Genomic DNA, 23,121 nt, shown 5'->3' on the forward strand with positions numbered 1-23,121 from the left:
ATTGAGGTGTATAAAATCATGAGAGGAATAGATCGGGTAGATGCACAGAGTCTCTTGCCCAGAGTAGGTGAATTGAGGACCCGAGGAGAGGTTTAAGGTGAAGGAAAAAAGATTTAATAGGAATCTGAGGGGTAACTTTTTCTCACAAAGGGTGGTGGGTGCACGGAACAAGCTGCCAGAAGAGGTAGCTGAGGCAGGGACTATCCCAACATTTAAGAATAGACAGGTACATGGATAGGACAGATTTGGAAGGATATAGACAAACGTGAGCAGGTGGGACTTATGGAACTGGGACACGATGGCCCAGTTGTGGGCATGTTGAGCCAAAGAGCTGGTTTCCACACTGTACCACTCTATGACTCTCTAACTATGACTCAACAGTGTGAGTCTATTGGACATAATTTCTAGCAACTGGTCTCCTAATCTTGGTCTTATTCAAAATGTTTCAAGGAACCTTTGAATAGGGCTTGCACTCTTGAGCCTGGGGTTAAAACACATTAAGATTACTGTGATAATGCAAATTGAGGTTGATGTCTAGATTTTCCAACAGCGCCTTTTTTAATCTTTGTATTTACCTATTCACGATAAATTCTAACAGAAATATCAATGCCCTGAGCGGCAGGGTGGAGCAGCAGTAGAGTTGCTGCCTTACAGCTCCAGAGACCCGGGTTCAATCCTGACTACAGGTGCTGTCTGCATGGAGTTTGCACGTTCACCCCATGGCCTGCAGGGGGTTTCTCTGGATGTTCTGGTTTTCTCCCACACTCCAAAGACATACAGGTTTTTAGACTAATTTACCCATTCCTTCCCTCTGCCTGTCCCCGTTGAGTTACTCCAGCATTTTCTGTCTATCTCAGATTTTTAGACTAATTGGCTTGGTAAAATTGTAAATTATTCCTAGTTCGTGTCGGACAGTGTTTAGTTTAGAGATACAGCACGGAAACAGGCCCTTCGGCCCATCGGGTCGTGCCGACCATCGATCCCCACACACTAACACTACACAAGAGGGACAAATTTACAAATTTTTTTGCAGAAGCCAATTAAGCTACAAACCTGTACGTCTTTGGAGTGTGGGAGGAAATTGGAGCACCCGGAGAAAACCCATGAAGGTCATGGGGAGAAAGTCCAAACTCCATGCAGACAGCACCTATAGTCAGGATGGAACCTGAGTCTCTGGCACTGTAAAGCAGCAAGTCTACCACTGTACCACCGTCCGTTAGTGTGCAGGAATCACTGGTCGGCGCAGACTCAATGGGCTGAAGGGCCTGTTTTCACGCTGTATGTCTAAACTAAACTAAGTTAAACTAAGCAAGTGATATCCACAACCAGAGCAGGCCAAATTCTGGGTTCAGAACTGAAGCAGTGTAGGTTGCTGTTCACCTCACTGGTAGCTCTCCACAAAGGTTTTACAGACAACTGAGGAGAGATTTGCTGTGATCCTGCGCGGCGCCACATCCTCTACAGGGCACCTGTCACATCTGTGAACAGGACAAGAAACAGCGATCCTCTCTTGCCAATCAGGCAGAGCAATCCTCACTGAGTCATGCCGAATCCAAACCAGGAAGAGTAAATTAGATTTAAATCATGTGCAGAATACAAAATAAAGTTAGATAAAACAGATGGGGTTTAAAGCAAGTTCAGCATGTGAGTCAGGAAAAATGAAAGGAAATCTATTAACTTCTGAAGGTCTAAACACCACACAAAAAATTAAAAGGGTAGTTGTCAGCAATTATCACACCATTGGTCACTGATAAGAACTATGAAAAAGCATTTAATTAATGCATTTTAGTAAAGTTTCATATCACGGAGAATTGAACAATAACTTCCAGATTTCCATTTGAACCTGTACATTGGCCAAAGTTGTTTAGTTTGTGTTGTTAGTTTAGTTTAAAGAGTTAGCCATAGATCATCTCACAATTATTTAATTGTTTGTTAAATGTATTAAATGCTACTGGAATAAGTGCAGTTCTTCACTATGGCATTGGTCATTGCAGAAGGGCATCATGCAATGATGAGTGCTACAAAGGTACAAAATGATCGCTAAATTTTGCAACATGAATTAAACTGAAATTTTATCATTATGGCAAATATATTGAAGCTTAATCTTATAATGAGAAAACGTGAATTAGAAAAGGGAAATTTGAAATGATTTATTCAGCAATCTTGTGCTTTTTCAATGGGAATGCAACTCAGAGACGGAACTACAACGTATTAATCCTATGTTTTGTGCCGTGTTTGTGTTCAGGATAGGTCAATGTTGAGGATGTGGATCTGTTGAATTTACGTTTCCTTTCTGATCAGCAAATACAAAAAGATTGTCATTGCCCTCATGTACAGCTGAGAGAAGAATAAAAATAATGTTGCAGCTGTTGATTCAAAGTTAGTGTGCGTAAAATAGTTCAGAGTAAAATCTCAACCCAAATCAACCTTCATTTTAGTTCGCCTGATCATGACTGAAAAGGTGGGAGTGCAGAAGATCGCCGTAACTATTTTAGATCAAACTATGCTTTATAATAAATATGAAATGCTTGTGTGTAGTCAGACATATCAGGGGGGCTATCTACAAGAAATGGGAGTGAGTTTAGATTGCATTTGCTTTCTGCAATTTATATAATGGTACACTGACCAAATCAGGCTATTTTATAAAAAATATGTTTTACAGCCTCTTGATAGAGAAAAAATAATACTGCAGGGAGAAGTGAACATTAAAGGATAATGGATATACATTTTTGAAAGATATAAGATATTAATCCAATCAAAGGTCAGATGACATCATAAACTAAAGATTAAACTCAAACAATTTATAGTCATCATTTCAGTCATGTTGTTCTGTTAAGTGATGTTAGATTAATGTATCGACTTTAAGGATACTGTGGATTTCCCTTCTAATCAAACCATGCAGTACAGTAGTTGAGAGCATATGGTAATAAATTGTAAGCTCGTATAAAGGAAACATGGTGGTCTCTAATTTACTGCACAGCAATGTATATGTTTGATCACTAATACAAAGGATACGTTTATGGAGTTTTTTGATTGATTGAGAAATGCAGCATGGAAACAGGCCCTTCTGCCCATTTAGTCCATGCTGACCATTGATCAAATGTAATAAAAAGGAACTGCAGATGCTGGGTTATACAAAAGAGAGACACTAAACTAAATAAATGCACTATCTCTGTAACTGTAACACTATATATGACACAAAAAGCTGAAGTAACTCAGCGGGACAGGAAGCATCTCTGGAGAGAAGGAATAGGTGACATTTCGGGTCGAGACCCTTCATCGGTCTGAGTCTGAGCCTTCACTTCAGAGTCTGAAGAAGGGTCTCGACCCGAAATGTCACCCATTCCTTCTCTCCAGAGATGCTGCCCGTCCTGCCCGTCCAGCTTTGTATGCCTATCTTCAGTTTAAACCAGCATCTGCAATTCCTTCCTACAATATATATGATTCTTTGTTTGTTTTCTTGATGTACTCATTTATGGTGTGATCTGCCTGCTTCGTAAGCCAAATAAAGTATTTCACTCTATCTCGGTACAGATGACAAGATTTAATACAAATACCATTCTCAACAAGTAACCCTTGTACCCCCTCTCTCTCCATCCCTCCCCCGCCCAAATCGTACCAGCTTCAAAGTTGTCTTGTTGAGTCTCATAGTCTGCACACGTTCCCAACTGGTACACAGCTAACAATGGCCTGTTTCCTTTATCTTTGTTATTTATTTGCATATCTTTCATTCATTTTTTCTGTATCTCTCTACATCGCCGTCAATATCTCTTGTTTCCCTTTCCCCTGACTGTGTATGGAAAAAGGGTCTCGAGCCGAAACATCACCTTTTCCTTTTCTCCAGAGATGCCGTCAGACCCGCTGAGGTACTCCAGCTTTATTGTGTGCCAGCATTATTGGCTTTGCATAAAGGTAGACAGCCATTGACACATTGTGCAGCTAGTTGTAGATCATGAGAAGAATTTTCTGCAGTGAAAGCCATGTTTCAGTAATGTACATTGTTCCCGCATCCTGAGGGAAACTCCACACTGCTGGACTTTTTCAGGGACAAGGTTGGAAAGGTTGGGGTTGGGGTTGGGGGGGTGGTCGTGGGGGTGAGGGTTGAGGTTCGGGTGTGTAGTGTTCAGAAGCCACTTTCATTCCATGGCTGCTCATCGCAGTACATTGTCCAACCACAGTGGAGTGCAGTCTGAAACTGGAAATTCAATAGGACAAATTTTGGAGGCAGATTACGATGCAAAGTTACGTGATATTTTTAAACAATGCTGCTTGCAATATGATTTGGGTGTCCGGGGTTATGGGAAGAAGGCAGGAGAATGGGATTGAGAGTGAATCTGCCATGATTCCGAGGAGGAGCCATCTTGGGGAACGGCTGCTAACCAGCAGCCGTCCGTTCAATTCATTTTTTTGAAGTTTTTAGTAAATCCTGAGCTTCGATGCGCTGGATCGACGCGCTGGAGCTCCGGTGAGCTGTGACCGCCGAGATCAACACCTCCGGGCTGCGGGTCTGCGGACCGGAGCGGGCGGCGCCGACTCTAACATCGGGAGCCTGGGAGCTCCAAACCGGCGCGGCCTTGTCGGCTTCGGAAGCCGCGGTCCCCAGCTAGGAAGCGGCCATTCCACGTGGCCCAGCCGCTGTGAGGACTCTCCCGACGCCGGGGCAACACCACCCGGCCAGAACGGCCAGGAACATCGGGCCTCCGTGGAGGCAATTGTGGTGGCCTCAATAGGCCTGACTTTGGGTGAACTGGGGATGGGGACTGGACATTGTGCCTTCCCCCACAGTGGATACCACTGTGGGGGGATGATTTTTTTTTTTTTTGTGTGTGTAAGTTAATATGTTAGTCTGTGTCTAAGATGGCTGTCGGAAGGGAGAGTGGACGCTGGCGCGCTTTAGCTGCCGCTGCTCTCTCTTCACATTGTGTTTTTTGATTTTTTGTCTTTGGAGCGATTTCTGTCTTTAATTTGTGTACTGGTGATGTCCTTATTATTTATTTTTCTCCGACTATATGTTTTTTTCTCTTCTGTTAATTTCTGTAAGGTGTCCTTGAGACTTTGAAAGGTGCCCGAAAATAAAATGTATTATTATTATTATTATGATTGAATGGTGGAGTGCACTTGATGGGCCAAATGGCCTAATTCTGCTCCATCACCTCATGAACTTATGATTTGTAGGGCTTTTATGATTTGTAGGTCTAATTATAAATGGATGATTATGTACAAAGACTGTTGTACCACCAACAATATACGTCATAACTACTCAAGATATTAGGCTGAGTAATTACTTACTGTAAAAGCCAGGCTGCAGCGGAATGATATTTAAAGAATCCAAGAGCAGATATGAAAGTGCAAATCCATTCCACTTCAATGGATCAAAAATAACCATAGATAATTTGGGTGGCACAATGGTGAAGCTTGTAGAGCTGGAGCCTTGCAGCACCAGACATGCGTATTCTATCCTGACTGTATACTATGTGTGTGGAGTTGGCACTTTCTCCCTGTGTCCGCATAGGTTTCCTGCGGGTGCTTCAGTTTCTCCTCACATCCCAAACACGTGCAGTTTTGTAGGTTAATTAGTCTCTGTAACATGCCCCTAATGTATAAGGAGTAGATGAGAAAGCAGGATAAAATAGGTCTAGTGTGAACGGGTGATTGATGGTCAGTGTGGACTTGGTGGGCCGAATGGCCTGTTTCCATGCTGTATCTCTAAGCATAACATCATTGCATTTCCATGACTGAGGCCCACACCAAATACATCTGTGAGTCACCAAGACCAACAGAGGATCGTAGTAAAAAAAAGCCCATTTGGCCCATTGAACCTAAACGTGTTTAGTCCATTAAGTCTGTGGCTGATCAGAGACCCAACTCCACGCAACCACTTTGGCCAATATCCTTCAATACTTTTTTTTGGAAATTGGCTTTCAGAGAAGTGAGTTCCAATCTAGTCTTTGACTCCCCAATGTTAACTTTTTTATTAGCCACTTTAAATCTCTTTGCTTATACCTTGATATCATGTTCAGTGAATTATGGAAGTTTTAGTGATGAGATATTAAAGGTATCTCATTTGTATAGTGTACCACAAATATTATCTCATATTACACTAGCCAGTTTCATTTCAAAATGCATACGATGAAATGCATTTGTTCCCAACAGTGATAGGTGGACAGACAGCTGTAGGTATAAAATAACGCAAAGTGGGTTTCCAACTGAGGTAATATCATAGATCAGGCAACTCAGCACTTTGCTTCACATGAACTACTTCAATCTATTTCAGAGCAAGCATAAAACTATCTCCAATCATGATAGATGTGTTGGAAGCAACTGCAGATACTGGTTTACACCAAAGATAGACATAAAATGCTAGAGTAACTCAGTGGGACAGACAGCATCTCTGGATAGAAGGAATGGGTGACGTTTCAGGTCGAGACCTTCTTAAGACTGAGAATCAGGAGAGAGGGAGACACAGAAATATGGACGGGTAAGGTGTGAAAACATGACATCAATGTAGAATAGATCATTGTTAGCTAGGGGAAGGTGACAATGAAAGCTACAAATATAACATCTAAACAGGAGGACAGTTAGATTGGTCAGAAAACTAGGATGGGGAGGGATGGAAAGCAAGGATTATTTGAAGTTAAAGAAGTTAATATTCATACTGCTGGGTTGGAAGTTGCCCAAGCAAAATATATGAGGTGCTGTTCCTTCAATTTGCGTTGGGCCTCACTCTGACAGTGGAATCATGGCAGAACAGTTTCAGAAATGGAATTTCCTTGAAACTCGTCTGAAAAGCATCAGTGGCACTAAATGTTTAATAAAAGCAAAAATTGCTGGGACAGTCAGCAGGGTGGTCAGTATCTGTGAGTTGAGCGAAACTGAGCTATTATTTCTTCATCAGACCCTTCAACAGAACCTTCCATTAAACAGAAACATTAACCATTTGTCTTTCCACAGATGCTGACGAGTATTTCCGGGATTCTCTGTTCATTTCAGATTGCCAGCATCTGTAGTTTTGTTTTACTTTAATGCAGCAGGTGGTTGAATCAGCTTGTTATCTTCTGCGTCTAAATTCATTTCATTGGCTTCAACGGAAAGAATTTTGGAAGCAGAGTACAAATCATCACTCAGTGGTACAAATTCTTCTTCGCTGATATTTATCCTAGTGGAAATTCAGTGAAGTTTCCAGGGCAAACTATTCCAGGAAAGTGTTTAGTTATTCATTTTTCAGGTTCTGGGCATCTATCCAAAACATCGTGGCAGCATCCAAGAGGGAAGAAGCTAAAAGCCCTTTGAGGATCAAAGAACACTGTCAAATAAGAGAATAACTATCGTAACAGAAACTCTAACAGTACAAGAGGTCAACAACCTGAAATCTGTTTCTTTTTCCACAGATAATGTTAAAACTGCCAAGCATTTCCAGCATCCTCTATTTTGAGAGCAGTATTTGAGGATCCATGGTATTTTGTTCACAGAATAATTGTGTTCCAAAGGATAAATCATCCGGCACGGTGGCGCAGCGTTGGAGCTACTGTCTTACAGCGCCAGAGACCCGGGTTTGATCCTGACTACGGGTGCTGTCTGTATGGAGTTTGTACGTTCTCCCCCTAACCACGTGGGTTTTCTCCGATTTCTTCAGTTTCCCCCCACTCTTCAAAGACGTACAGGTTTGTAGGCTAATTGGCATAGTATAAAAATGTAAAAATTGTCACTAGTGTGGGTAGGGTAGTATTAATGTGTGGGGATCGCTGGTCGATGCGGAATGGGTGGGCCGAAGGGCCTGTTTCTGCCTGGTATCTCTAAACTAAACTAAACTAAACTAAACTAAACTGAACTAAACTAAACAAATCAGGCAGATCACAGGGAAAACACAGCAGGTTTGCTCACTAGGTCGTTTGGGCTCCAGCCCTCAGTATCCACACAGGCTGGGCTCACAAAGTGTTAATGCAATAAATCCATAATAGAGATAACAGGAATCATCATTAGTCATGCCTCATTGGATCAGTAAAGTCCCTCAGTCAAGTTGTCCTGAGTCGATCATTAGCCCTTGACCAACACCAACATGCTACATTACTTTAAAAGAGAAACAGATGGCCTCTGGGCAGTGAAATAAAAGCCCACATTCAGCAGGTCAATACACAGCTCCATGTTAGAAGGTGAGGGTCAAACTAACAAGGAGATATGTCCAAACCTTTGGGATGCTCCGTGACCAGTGAAGCTAGGTTAATCCACATAAAATTTAACAAAGGGGAGTCAGACAAATCATGGGTAGGGTTAATCTGCGTCTCGATGATTAAAATTACTGCAAAATCACATTTTGTAATTCTGTGCAGATGAATTATAGATGAATATTTTGCAATTGCTTTGATGTCAGTTTGATGTCAGTTTGAATATAATGAAGCTCCTGAATATAATTGCTGCAAAATTTGTGAATGAATTTATTTATCCTTCCAGTTTAATCACAACTTCCTTTATTGTCTTTTGTCCATGTCTACATATGAAAATGAATCTTGTGTAGAGGTTAACAAAGTTGTCACATATTGCATTGAGGAAAAATCTTCAGTCCGTTATCCAGAAGCAAAGCCTTGAGGGAGAGCAACCGCAGGAGTTACAACACCTGTCCCTGTACCTCCTCCCCCCACTTCATCCAGGGACCCCGACAGTCATTTCAGATGAGTCAGAGGTTCACCTGCACCTCCTCCATCCTCATCCACTGCATCTGGTCTTGTTGTGCAGGCTCCTACATATCAGCGAGACCAAGCGCAGACTTGCCAATCGTTTAGCTGAATACGTACGCTGAGTCCACCTTGGCCCACACGATATCCCGATTGTCAAACATTTTAGCTGCCCTTAAATTACCATACTGGCCTATTGTCTATTGTCTTTGTGTCCTGAGCCTCCTCCACTGTCAGAGTGAGGCCACATGCAAATTGGACAAACAACACTTCATAATTCACTTGGGCAGCTTACAAACCAACGGGTATGAATATTGATTTCTCTAATTTTAAGTAACTCCTGCATTCCTTAACCCCCCCCCCCCCCCCCCCCCACCCCACCCCGCACACTCTCCTCTCCTCCCCCACCCTAGTCATCCTACTAGTTACACTGTTTGTATCCGTGTATCCCTGACATTAATACATCTTCCACAGCCAACAATGGGCCATTATGGACTCCACCCTTCCTGAGGTTATCTGTTGCCAGTCTGTTATCTGGCCTTCCCTATCTTTCAGTCTGAGGAAGGGTTCCGGCCCAAAATGTCACTTATTCCTTTTCTCCAGTGATGCTGCCTGACCCGCTGAGTTACTCCAGTATTTTGTGTCCATGCTCGGTATAAACCAGCATCTGCTGTTCCTTCTTGCACATTGCTCTTATTATGAAAAGGAAATCATAATGAACTGTAAAGTAGATATTAGCAGAAATAATACTGTTGTACATGAGCGAAATAAAAAAAACCTCATGGTTTGGATGTTTCAAGTTGTTAGGTATCCATATCTTCCCATCACAATAATGCAGTGATCAAGAAAGTGCATCAGTGTATTTATTTTCTTGGGCGCCTGAGAAGATTTGGCATTTTCATTTGGATTCACTCAGATATACTATAGAAAGTATTCTGACAGGTTGCACCTGTCAGGAAACTGCTCTGCTCTTTGGCGCCAGAGAATGGTGAACACAGCCCAGTCCTTCACACGCTTGGGACTTCCTCCCATCCAGTTCCTCTACATGGTATGTTGCATTGGGAAGGATGGGAGTATTGTCAAGGATGCCTACCACCCTGGCCTTACCTTTCATTCTCCTGCCTTCTGAAGAAGAAACAGGAACTTGAATGGTTGAATGTCCAGACTTAAGAGTAGCTTCTTCCCCATTGTTGTGTAGGAAGGAACTGCAGATGCAAATCGAAGATAGAGACGAAATGCTGGAGTAAATCAGCGGGACAGGCAGAATCTCTGGAGAGAAGGAATGGATGACTTTTCGGGTCGAGACACTTCTTCAGGAGTTCTTCCCCATTGCTATCAGACTCCTGAACCATTGCTATCAGACTCCTGAACCAATCCCTCTTTCACACACCCCTCTCCTGGAGCTGCTGCCATGTACTCTTAATAGTAAGATTAAACGAGAACTTACCAGTTCGAAGTTTGATCTGTATTTTATGAGGAGTAACGTTGAGGGAATACATGAAGAACCCGCCAGTACGCATGTGTGTCATTCTTCAAAGCAGCGGAGTGAATCACAGATACCTGTAATGACTTAAGCATAGTAAGATTAGAGAAAAGATACCAGTTGTGTTTATGATCAAGAGTGGGAGTGGAGGGCATGTATTCCCTCAACGTTACTCCTCATAAAATACAGATCAAACTTCGAACTGGTAAGTTCTCGTTTAATCTTACTATTTTACTTCGGAGTCATGTGAGTGACTACATGAAGATTTCAAAGCTCTGTGATTCAAGCCATGGAACGAGTCCATCATCACGTCTGCCTTGGTTTTGGGGAGAATAGTGATAACATATTGAACATCAATATGATATATATAAATAACCATAAAGTTAATAATAATTGATAGCCCCTGTTTTTTGGGGTAAATTATGGTACAGAAACTTAACAATGTTTCTGAAAAATTCCAGTTTCCATTACTGGTTAGTTATAATCTTTAGAATGTTCTTTCCGATGGCCATCCTGCAGTCCTGAGGATTTTATCCATAGGAACCTCCAATTTAAATGCTGCTGACGTTGCTGCAGCCTGGTGGAGTGAGATTTTAACCCAGTTAGTGTTTACACCAACTTTTGTCAATACTATGTTAGCCATTTAGCTGGCCTGGCCTGTTATTCTTTAATGAGGCTGTCTGTCGTTGATGAGAAGTTCCTCTTCTGTGCCACTGATGGTCTGGGTTTGTTCCATGTATATTTGTAGATGTCTCACAACACAGTCAATCATCTGTAGGGTAGGCTAAAAAAAAATGTTATTTTAAGGCCTGCTGACCCCTGTCTGTTTAGTTCTCTAATTCCTGAATATAGAAGTGTAAGTTGCCAGGTGAACTGGTCAAGGTATCCAGCCTTAATTTGGTAGGGACTGAGTCCTTAGTGCCGTGACCTAAACCATCAGCATGACAGTTTTGTAAAATGTCAAAAACTGTAATGACAGCGCTGTGGCTGGAGCCCAGTTCTTTAACAACGTTAAGACGATGCTGATGTCCCATATTTGGGAATACCTGGTCTTTGGGGAATTCCCATAAAAAGTGTCCCTCATAAGCTGTTGGGCCACTTCTGGCACAGTTGATGTCACTAATACTAAGCCCCTGTAGGTTAACAAAGCTTCCAAACAGGCTGGATGATGTATTATGGTTGCAACACATCTCCCATTAGTTTATGTATTTTAGACATTGTCTATAGGTTGATTGTCTGTGGCCCGCTGTGATCATGTCCATTGCTCTGGCCGTCTGTTTTGGATGGTGCTGCATGGTTCTAATCTCATTCCCAGTACCACCTAGAACCATGGTTGGGTAGGTCAGTCGGGTACTATTAAAATACCAGACGCAGAGTCTCGTAGTATTTCCCTTAGTACCCCCCCCTGATGAGGTTGCCAAATTGTGTTGGCCAGATTGTTACATGATGTAGATTCCCTTTCACCCATGTGGTTGATATGTGCTACCACAGTAGTGTTGTTAATTTATAATCTAATAACCTGTTTAATATATTCCAGAGCAACATGACTTTAGGCCATGAAAAAACACCCAACATTTCCAGGTAGTTATGCCCAGTGTTAGTAATAATGATGCTTGCTGTGTATTCCATCTTCCTCCACAGCTGGAGATGGAATTGGTAACACAACATCCTAGTGCATAGTGTCCATATGTAGGACCATAGACTGGTTGCTGACAATGATAGGATAGGAGCAATGCCCAATGTTATCTTTCCACCATTTAGTTCCAATATGGCTTCTGTATGGCTTCATCATTCTATCGAAATGATCACCATTAATTTTAAGAGCTCATATTTTGGCCCTCTGTAAATCTTTATAATGTAAGGGTCTGAATTATGTGGCTGGAAACCATATGTTGCCAATATTCTTGCTACCAGTCTGATGGATGGTTTGTCCTCATGTCAATGATTTTGCTGTATGCCTCTATTAAGGTTGTAACCTCTGTTGGCAAAGTTACTGACATGAGGAACTGAGTTAATGGTGAACCCCAAATAATCCCTTTAGTTTGAAGGCTTTAATTTTGATTTAATTGGATGGATAATGAATCCTAGTTTCCAAATAATTGTTAAGTGGCTGTTACCGTTTGTTCAGCCCGTCCTAAGTTTCCACTCAATTAGTATGTCATCCAAAGAAGCCATTACCATTGTGTGGCTGGTTGTCATATTTTGTAAATAACCTAGGTGCTAATGTAAACACATTAGGTAGTGCTCTATACTGCTAGAGCTGAGCCATCCAATTAGATAAAAATAACGTCCGTGGTCACCTGTTATGGGTACTGAAATTGTAAGCATCCTTTGAATCAATGCTTGCCATTTTTGTTCTTAAAACGAATATACTTAACAATAGAAAAGGTTTCTGTTCTTAAAACGAATATATCGTTTTATTTATTTTTTATTCTTTTATTTTATTTATTTATTTATTTAAAAAAAAAAAATAATATATGGTCCCTAGATAGGGGACATATCATTTATTTAAACTGATAAGAACAGATATTATACTTGATCTTAGCCAAAAAGCCGAGATCTGATCTATGTTTGATGCGTCAAGCGCCATATCCTATTTTGTTAGGAAGGGAATGCGTAGATAATAATTCTTCCCTTGCAATGCAGCTAACCCCATCTGTTGCTGATGTCCAGTGTCTGTATCCCATATGACATATTTGGTAATTGGTGATTATGTCTGGATACGAGTAGATCGGCATCTGGTGTTCCATATCGTGTAGAAACATCAGCAAATACTATAGCCCAATATCCATTTGGTGTTCTCCTCCAAATTCCTCTCTCGATATATCAGATGGACTAGAAGATTATGTGTTGTAAAATTCTATTGTGTATCCCCGGATACTGTTTAAGATATGAGTGTCAAAAAGTTATTTATTCGATGTCTTCTCGCACCAACCTCCTTGCCTCCTTCTGGTTTTACTGTTTTCTTCTGGATCCCCGAGGCCGTGTGTTGTGGGTGTACACATCTTCCAGCATAGGGGCGATACCTTTGAGGATGATGTTTGGACGTTTAGATGAGCTCCAGTTTGGCTTCATTGTCCAACTCCTTGACCTTCTAGATAGGTCACCCCCAAATAAAAAGATTTTGCTAGGAGGTTTCGGGTTTACACAGGCCCGCGTCAATCCCGGTTGGATGTAACCAGATGCATAAATTGATTAGTTTAGTACATTCAGGGATTTACAATCCCCAGTGGCAAGTGACAGCTATGGTGTCAGCTAATGTTTGCCCCTGCAGTAGATAGAAAACATATGGTCTATGCTGGCTTCTAACCTGGTTTGTAGATCTTTCCCAGTTAGCTTTACTCACAGCTGTACTGTTGTTCCCCCTGAAACATAGACAGACATTCCCGTGTGACTTCCCAGATGGGAATGGAATTTGTCAGTAAATTTTTGGACTGCTAAATCCTTCAGTCACAACACAAGTATTCCTGTATTTCTATCAGGAAAGGACCAATAATGCACTCTATGTACTTTGTGACTTAGAAAAGGCATCACCTCATTGTTACAGCTCTTACTCTGTTTACCTGTCCAGAGTTTGCCCTAGACTTGACCCCAGCACTCTTCTGACAGAAGAGTCTACTGGGGAGAGAGAAGCATGATTATAGCCCTATAGAAAAGGTGCTGCTTCCTTCTCCCTGAGTCTGTCTTCTCCTCAAACACTTCCCTGTAATAGTAGAAGTGAAATACAGCCCTGTATAAGGTGCTGCTATGGGACTTACCCACTGGAGGATTTCTTCTTGGACCTGCATCGCTGCAAAACGGTATGTTCTCGCAGGTGCAGGCCCCGCAGTGCCAATGCGGTGCAGTGTACACGGTCACTGTGCCGCCGGTATCCCCGTTGGCCTGCGGTGCTCCAAAGCGCGGTGCAGTGCTCACAGCACTGAGCCGCCCGTACTGCCGTTAGCCTGCGGTGCTCCAACGCGGTTCAATCCCTCGGGGAGCTGGCCGCTCGCAACCCGCAGGTATGGCAGTTTTAACGCGGTGCAGTGCTTCCCGCACTGTGCCGCTCCTTCTCCTTGGGCCTGCGGTGCTCCAACGCGGTGCAGTCCTCTCGGGGAGCTGGCCGCTCGCAGCCGCAGGTCTGGTAGTTTTAAAAAAAACGCGGTGCAGTGCTTCCCGCACTGTGCCGCTCCTTCTCCAATTGGGCCTGGGGTGCTTACAACGCGGTCCAGTCCTCTCGGGGAACTAGCCGCTCGCGACCCAGGCCCAGCGGCTCCAACGCGTACTCAGTGCTCTCGGGTACTGACCGCTTGCCGCTATTTTTAGTGCTGTGGAAAAACCCAGCACCTTCCAGCCCCTCGGACCCATGTAGTATAGGTCCGTGGGGCTGTTGTCCGAGCCGTCGGAATGACGGCTCCAGAATGCTCCACCGCTGTCGGCGTCCTGCTGGAGCTGAGGTCGGCTCCGGCTCCCGTTTAAGGGAGATAGTGGTGCCCCCGGCCGTTGCTGGCTGCCTGCAGTTCTGCAGACTCTCCCCAGCCAGTTTTCATCAGCCTGCCTGTAAAAAAGGTAAGTCAAGAAACTAAGTTCTCCTACCTTAGTTGTTGCAGGTTCAACCCTGCCGTTTGGGAGGAACGTCCTCCCCTCGTAATGACTTGTTCACAATGCGTGTAGCGATAATGACACACATGCGTACTGGCGGGTTCTTCATGTAGTCACTCACGTGACTCCGAAGTAAAATCTTAATTCAACACCATTCTGTTATTGTACTTTTTTTTTAACACTTCTTTCACATTGCACTATAATCTTGCTCCATTCTGCTGATTTGCCCCTGAAGTGGATTTATCATTACTGCACGTACAGAGTTTACTCTGCAAGCTTCATGTATACAAGGAATTCCACTGTACCCTAGTGCATATAGCAATAAACTAACCTGAATCTGATCTAAATCTGAACCATGGTGAAGTTGTCAATACAACCAACCCTAAACCTTTCTCGGGGGTCTGACCAGAATAAATGGTTAAGCACCATAAAGTTATAGTTGACATCATAATAAAACTGGCTAATGTCATGGTGGTATAAATGTGGGTTGCATGATATCAGCATTGTTTGATGTCACCCATATACCTGTCAGTTGTCATCTGGGCTGCCTTTTGTTATTAGTGTTGAATCCTTCAGTGTAAGCTTTAGAAGTGCAGGTACTTACATAGATCATTCAGACAGCACTTTGATTTAAGAAAACTTAAAAAAACATGAACAGCTTCTGATTTAAGGGAGCGTTCCAAACTAATACTTGCTAATTTGATTAATAATTGCAATTTCATGGGATGGCCCATTTGTCAAGAATCCAGTTACCAATTAATTTGTTCTTCAATAAGATGAAACCTTTTCTGGTTCAAAATCTGTTACAACTTTTGTGAGGCAATATTTAATCTTATGTCTTGAGATACCACATGTTTGCACTCAAATGTGGAGCAACTCCCTGCTAACTGCCTAATACATTTACAACAGTTTCCCCAGGAGAGAATGGACATCTTTATTCTTTCTGACTGCATGTCTGAACTACACCACCTGAAATAAAAAAGTGAAGCAAGGCAAAAAATTATGTTGTTCACATATTGGACTACATTTCTGAGTTACTCCAAACTCATCTCTCTCTGAAATATGAATTCGCCCCAACCTTTGTTGTGAGGAGGAAAATAGTCTGCTTCTTAAATAGCAAAGAGTCTGCATTACTTTAGTTAATAAAATTTAGTTATAGTCATAGAGTCATATATTGATACAGTGTGGAAACAGGCCCTTCGGCCCAACTTGCCAACATGTCCCAGCTACATTAGTCCCACCTGCCAGCATTTGGTCCATATCCCACCAAACCTGTCCTATCCATGTACCAGTCTAACAGCTTCTTAAATGTTGAAAAAGTCCCTGCCTCAACTACCTCCTCTGGCAACTTGTTCCATACATCCACCACTTTTTGAGTTAGTTAGTTAGATAGTTGGTTAGTTGGTTGGTTAGTTAGATAGTTAGTTAGATAGTTAGTTAGATGGTTAGATAGTTGGTTAGATGGTTAGTTGGTTAGTTAGTTAGTTGGTTAGTTAGTCAGTCAATATATATTTATATTTTGGTATCTGATGGCATATTAGCCAATTTCAGAATCTTTCAATATTTGTGATCTGTAGCTAATGATGTTAGGCCATGATGGTGAAGTGAGTAACGGAGATGGAATCGGGCAGAAATAGTTTATCGAGGCCAAATTCAATTCAATATTCAATGTTCGCTGCTGTTGTCTTACTTTTTACAAGTATTACGGGGCAACACAATGACAAAATAATCCACTACAAATTAAAATGAAAGCAATTTGATAAAACAAATTCTCCAATCAATGATGATTGTACTCGATGTATTAATATTTATTTATTTTTTTATTTTTTAAAATATTTTTATTAGAAGTACAATAAAGTACAGTAATACACATCACATATATCTGATTACATTTGTTGTACCACTTCATTTTTTGAGCTTTAAGAAATAAAAGAAGTAAGGAAAGTGAAAAAGAGTCGTGAATGAGCAGGAAAGTGTTGGGAAAAGAAAGCCCCTTAGAAAAGAAGTTAAAGAAGGAAGTAAAGAAAGGAAATAGACCCTAGAAAAGAAAGAAGAAAAAAAAAAGAGAAACAATCGCTCTATTATAACACAAAACTCCGCAAAAAAGGATATACCAACCGTATTTTTTACCCCCCGTTACCAGATCCTGGCACCATTTATTTTTTAAATTACTATTGCACCTTATGCTTGTAATAGTTCCATAAATGCAGACCACGTCTTTTGGAAGTGGTCTGCTTTGCCTGCTAGGAGGAGTCTCATCTCTTCCAGGTGTAATGTTTCGAACATGTTTGAAACCCACATTTTTATTGTTGGTATCGGAGCATTTTTCCAGAATTTGAGTATAAGCTTTTTTCCCATTATTAGCCCGTAATTAAGTAGGTTCTTTTGAAACACGTTTAGTTCGAGGCTACCTTCCGTTATTCCAAAAATAATCCATTCTGCTTTTGGTACAAGTTTTATTTTAAATAATTTTGTGAAGATTTCAAATATTTCGTTCCAGAATTTTTGGATTTTTATACAAAAAACAAAAGAGTGCGCTATGGTAGCTTCTTGAGACTGACATTTATCACAAATGGGTGAGACATTGGGGAAAAGTTTATTTATTTTGGTTTTTGAATAGTATAGTCTATGTAATGTTTTGAATTGAATTAGAGTATGTCGTATGTTGATCGAGCATTTATGCACATATAGTAAGTGTTTATCACAGCTCTCTTTTGAAAATTTTATAGCTAGTTCTTGTTCCCAGTCTCTTCTAATACCATCGGTTGTAGGTATTTCTATATTTAAAATAATGTTGTATAAGTATGATATTAGATTTGCTGATTCAGCCTTTGTCTTCATTGCTTCATCCAGTAAGTCTGGAGGCATGTTATGATAGTCTTTTGTGTATTTTTTCAGATAGTTATGGATTTGAAGATATTTAAAATATTGATTATTTCTCAAATTATATTTCAGTTGTAATTGTTGAAATGATAATAATTTTCCAAATTCATACAAGTCTCCGAGCGTTTTGATTCCCATTCTTTCCCATTGTGTAAATGATTTATCTATAATTGAAGGTTTAAACGACGGATTATTGACTATTGGCATTAAAAGAGATAGATTTCTTAATTTAGGATTCTGTTTTATTTGTTTCCAAGTTCTAATTGTGCTATGTATAATTGGATTTTTATTGTAATTTTTGTTATTCAGATTCATTGGTGAGAGGAGAGTCGCTCCTGTATTACACAGAGAGCAGTCCTCTCTCTCCATTACAATCCAGTCCACCTGCTGGGCAGAGTTGTCCAGCAGGTGAATCACATTTTTAATATTTACTGCCCAATTATAGTACATGAAGTTAGGGAGCGCTAGACCACCCATCTCTTTTGGTTTACTAAGGTGTGTTCTTTGTATTCTGTGGGATTTATAATCCCATACAAAATTTGTAATGTCTGAGTCCAATTTTTTGAAATACTTTTTGGGAAGATATATAGGTATTGATTGAAATAAATATAGGATTTGTGGTAAAAAGATCATTTTTATATCATTTATTCGACCAATTAAAGACATCGGGAGCGTTTTCCAGAATTTGATTAGATTATTTAGTTTCTTAAGTAAGGGACTATAATTGGCATTAAACATAGCGTGATAGTTTCTAGTAATTTCAATTCCCAAATATTTGAATTTTTCTGTGGCTATTTTAAAGGGGAATTTTAAGCGATGTGTTGAGTCTTTCGGTTTTATCGACATAATTTCACTTTTGTTCCAGTTTATTCTGTATCCTGAGAAAGATCCAAAGTCCTCAATTAGATTTAATATGTTTGGTATACTGATTTGTGGTTTTGTGATGTACAGTAGTACATCGTCTGCATATAAAGATATTATGTTATTTGAATATTTTGTATTATAACCGTAAATATCCGGGTGTGTTCTGATTTTTTCAGCTAAAGGTTCAATTACCAGAGCAAATAACAGCAGTGATAATGAGCATCCTTGTCTATTGCCCCTTGATAATTGGAATTTTGTAGATAGTATATTATTAGTTAATATTCTAGCCGTAGGTTTGTTATATAATAATTTAATCCATGCGGTGAAGTTCTCTCCCATTTGAAATTTTTGCAATAATTTAATCATATAATCCCATTCTACTTGATCAAACGCTTTTTCTGCGTCCAATGAAATGATAGATAACTCTTGTTCTTGAGGTTTGTGTGAATGCATTATGTTAAGCAGACGTCTCAGGTTATTAAATGAGTGTTAGGTATAAATCCCGTTTGATCCTCGTTTATTAATTTACTAACATATTTACTTAGTCTTCTAGCTAGTGTTTTCGATGTATTAATATTAAGGTGAAATAATTGTGGTGAGTCTGACTTTTGCTTTTTAGGTTGCAGATGTACATCATCTCTATCGGTGAAAACCATGGCTTGTTGTCCAACACACTGCGAAAAATAATCCATTTAATCAATCAACCTTTAAAAGCAAATTGCTACAAGTAAAAGCACTGATATAATCATATGCTCTATCAAAGATCTTTTCTGGGTTAAGAGACGCAGTAGCAGCAATGCCTACAATTTATTGACTAAATTCAGAAATATCAATAAACTTCCCTGGAGAAAGCAAGCCTCAATCTATTCGTAGTAATTTTACAATACCTTGTGCTTAAAAGGGAACTGGTGTAGTTACTGTAGCTAAGAGGGAAGCTATGGTGTTTACAGATGAATGATATTAACGGGTGTTTTAAAATTTCCCAGATAGTAGCTAATGTTTCCTTAAAGAATAAGAATTATTTCTGGTTAAAAAAATGAGCCCCACAAACGTTGCTTTAGATAAAGACATATACAGTAGTGTTGATTACAAATTAGGAGGACATGGCATGGTTGAAGTTGGGAAAACTGAAGTTGGTATCCATCCTGAAAGGTTCACACATATTTAACTTCAAACTATAGCCTTTCTGTTCTGGGCACCAGGTCCCATCTACAGTTTTAGGCAGGTAGAACTTCATCAGTTTTAGTAAAATATGGAATGGTACCTTGCCATTTTGTGGTCCAAATATCACTACTTCCACAGACGTTTGAGGAGATTCAACATGTAACTGAATACACTCATGAGTATCTAGTGCTGTATGATACACCGCATACTGATTGGTGGCATCACGACATGGTTCGGTAACTCGAATATCCAATAGTGAAGAAGGCTGCAAAAAGTGGTGGATATTGCCTGGTCCATTGTCGATACTGACCTCCCCAACATGGCAGCTAATATCAAAGATCCACATCACCCTGGCCATGCTCCCATCTCATGCCACCATCAGGAAGGAGATACAGAAGCCTGGGAACCTCCAGGTTCTAGAATAGTTTCTTTCCATCAAACATCAGACTCTCGAACTACACTGCATAACCCTAACTACAATCAACAAATTACTACGGACCTTGTTATGGGATGCACCACAAACGTTGGATTCCATTATTATCGTCTGATTACCTTGTATAACTGATAATTTATTGTGTAGGAAGGAACTGCGGATGCTGGTTTAAACCAAAGATAGACACAAAATGTTGGAGTAACTCAGTGGGACAGGCAGCATATCTGGAGAGAAGCAGAGAGAAACATTTCAAGTCAAGATCCTTCTTCAGTTTTATTGTATTGATGTTTAACGTATATTCATTTGTAGTGCTATGTCATTATGCTGTGCTATTGGGTCTGCAAGGTCATAACAAGTAAGAATTCAACTGTTTCGGTCCTGTTACATATGATAGTGAAAAACCCTTGAGTTAGCTCTTGGCAAAACATTCAATAACATTTCTCATTGTAGACTAGCCAGATGATTTATTGATCAAACGTGAATTGGTAAATTGGATCCAAAGTGTCTTGATCATAGAAGACAGAAGGTAAAGGTGGTTTTGTTACCTGAGGCCTGTGATCAGCAGTGTTCTGCACGGATCAGTGCTGGGACTGCTGTTAGCAAGATGACATGAAAATTAGTGGAGTTTTGGATAATGACTAAGGTTGTCAAAGGATACAGCAGGTTATGGAGCAGTTGGAAATTTGGGCAAAGAAATGGAAGATGGAGTGTAATTTAGATAAGTATGAAATAATGCATTTTGGGAGGTCAAATGCACGAGGAAAGTAAACGGTAAACCTTTATGAGCATCGATCTATGGAGGGATCTTGGGGTGCTAGTCCATAGCTCCCTGAAAGTGGCAGTGACTGTGGATAGGATGCTAAAGAAAGCATATGGCATGCTTGCCTTCACTAGTCTGCACACTGAATATTAAGATTGGGAAGTCATGTTTCAACTGTGTAAACTGTCTGTATTTACAATAGAAAGGACGTAGAGGCTTTGGAGAGGGTGTAGAAGACGTTCACCGGGATGTTGCTTGGATTGGAGCATTAGCTACAAGGAGAGGTTGGATACATTTATATTGGTTTTCCTGGCATTTCAGGAACTGAGGAATTACTTGCTAGAGGTATACATTATAACGGGAAGCATAAATAAGTAGACAGTCAAAGTATTCTTCCCCACAGTGGAAATGTCATATAAGGTCATAAGGGATAGGAGAAGAATTAGGCCATTCGGCCCATCAAGTCTACACCACCATCCAATCATGGCTGATTTATATCTCCCTCCTAACCCCATTCCCCTACCTCCTCTCCATAACCTCTGACACCCGTACTATTCAAATATATATCATATACCATATGCCATATATCAGACAGCAAAGGTTGAGACAAGGGGATGGGATTTGATGATTTGTAAGACATACACAATATGTGTTGTCAAGGGAGGTGATAGAATCAAATATAATGTCAATGTTTAAGAAGGATTAAGGCAGTGAGAACAGGTGAGGTGAGAACAGTGAGAATAGAGGGCTACTGACCACATGCAGGCAGTTGGGATTAGATTATATTGGTACCATTGCCTGTGCAGACATGGTGGGCCAAAGGGCCCATTCCTGTACAGCAAGTTCTATCCTTGATTTCTGCAGATGCAATGCAATAATTTGGCAATGTCTGAGTCAGTGAATCAAATGTTACTCAAAGCTTGACCCAGTGTTTCAATAATTAGAATGACATGACGTAACTCCACCTGGAGTTTAAAAATGATCATTGCTTTCTTTTCAACCAACATTTTTTTATTTATCTACGAACGTCTCAGATATTAAAATAAACTATTTCAGGATTTGGTCTCTAAACCCAGCCAAATAAATACTTATGCAACGATACAAGTACTGATACAAAAGATCCTAAAAGGTCAGTCCAACTTTCATGACTTAATCCTTTCACCCCGACCATTTTATTACTCGTGGACATTTGTTATTGGGCTAGAAAAAACATCCCGACTTACCTGATGCCACGAGTACCTACGGCTAGCATAACGAGCCACTACAATATATCTACGAACTCCTACGACCTCCTACGGACTCGTTACGAATATTCTGCGAGTTTGAATCAGGGAAAAACTTGGGAGAATTATTGAATTACCTCGTGAAAGTGGGACAGGCCCTTAAGCAGTGTGCGCTCATGAGGCAATTAATTGTGCCTCAAAAAGAATCTTGGCTTTTCCTGCATTCACTGTCGATGAAATTGGTTAATATTAAAGGGGAATTCTCACCAGGCACTGTACCAATCCATTTAGGATTGTTTGGCCAAATGAGAATAAAGGAAAGAGTAAGCTTCGGGTTTTAGAATGCCCCCCCGGGAGTGGTTCCAGGAGACCAATCTTCCCCCAGAGATGCTGGCAGCAGGCATGTTCTGAGAGTGGTGTGATGCAACTTGAAGGCGTATACCGGGAACTCAACAACCCTCCCAGCTATGTGGGCAGCACCCGCCTGGGTAAGGGCGCTACAAGCGGTTAGTTGTGGAACACCAAGGGCACATTAACACCAAATGTCAGTCGAGTCCACAGCTCAACACACAATGTGATGAGAGTATTAACCACGCTGTATATACTAAATGTCTCAGGACAATGAAGGGCATGTTCCCACAAGAGTGAAACAACGCTGTATTTCACCCCGAAGATAGACACAAAAAACTGGAGTAACTCAGCAGAACAGGCAGCATCTCTGGAGAGAAGGAATGGGTGAAGTTTCAGGTCAAAACGTTTCAACTCGAAGCATCACCCATTCCTTCTCTCCAGAAATGCTGCCTGTCCCACTGAGTTACTCTAGCTTCTTGTGTCTATCTTTGGTTTAAACCACCACCTGCAGTTCCTTCCCACCCACTGTATTTCACTCCGTTGGTTGGTTCAACTCCACCATGATATGAAGATTGTCAACATCTGCTCCAACTGGTGGGACGAAAGAGGACCACTGTACGCTCACCAACCCTAACCCACTGTGACCTCCAGCCCGAGCCCAAACACTGGCTTAGTAGCGTAGTGGGACAAAGACCAGAGCACAAGGTGCT

General features: G+C 40.9%; 1 pseudogene; it reads right to left on the reverse strand.

Annotated features, from left to right (window-relative positions):
- Positions 1 to 12,603: 12,603 nt before the first annotated feature.
- Positions 12,604 to 12,717, reverse strand: LOC116987693 (annotated as a pseudogene).
- Between the last annotated feature and the right edge of the window lie 10,404 nt (positions 12,718 to 23,121).

The sequence above is a fragment of the Amblyraja radiata genome, chromosome 25, assembly GCF_010909765.2.
Source record: "Amblyraja radiata isolate CabotCenter1 chromosome 25, sAmbRad1.1.pri, whole genome shotgun sequence".
NCBI classification, from domain to species: Eukaryota; Metazoa; Chordata; class Chondrichthyes; order Rajiformes; family Rajidae; genus Amblyraja; species Amblyraja radiata.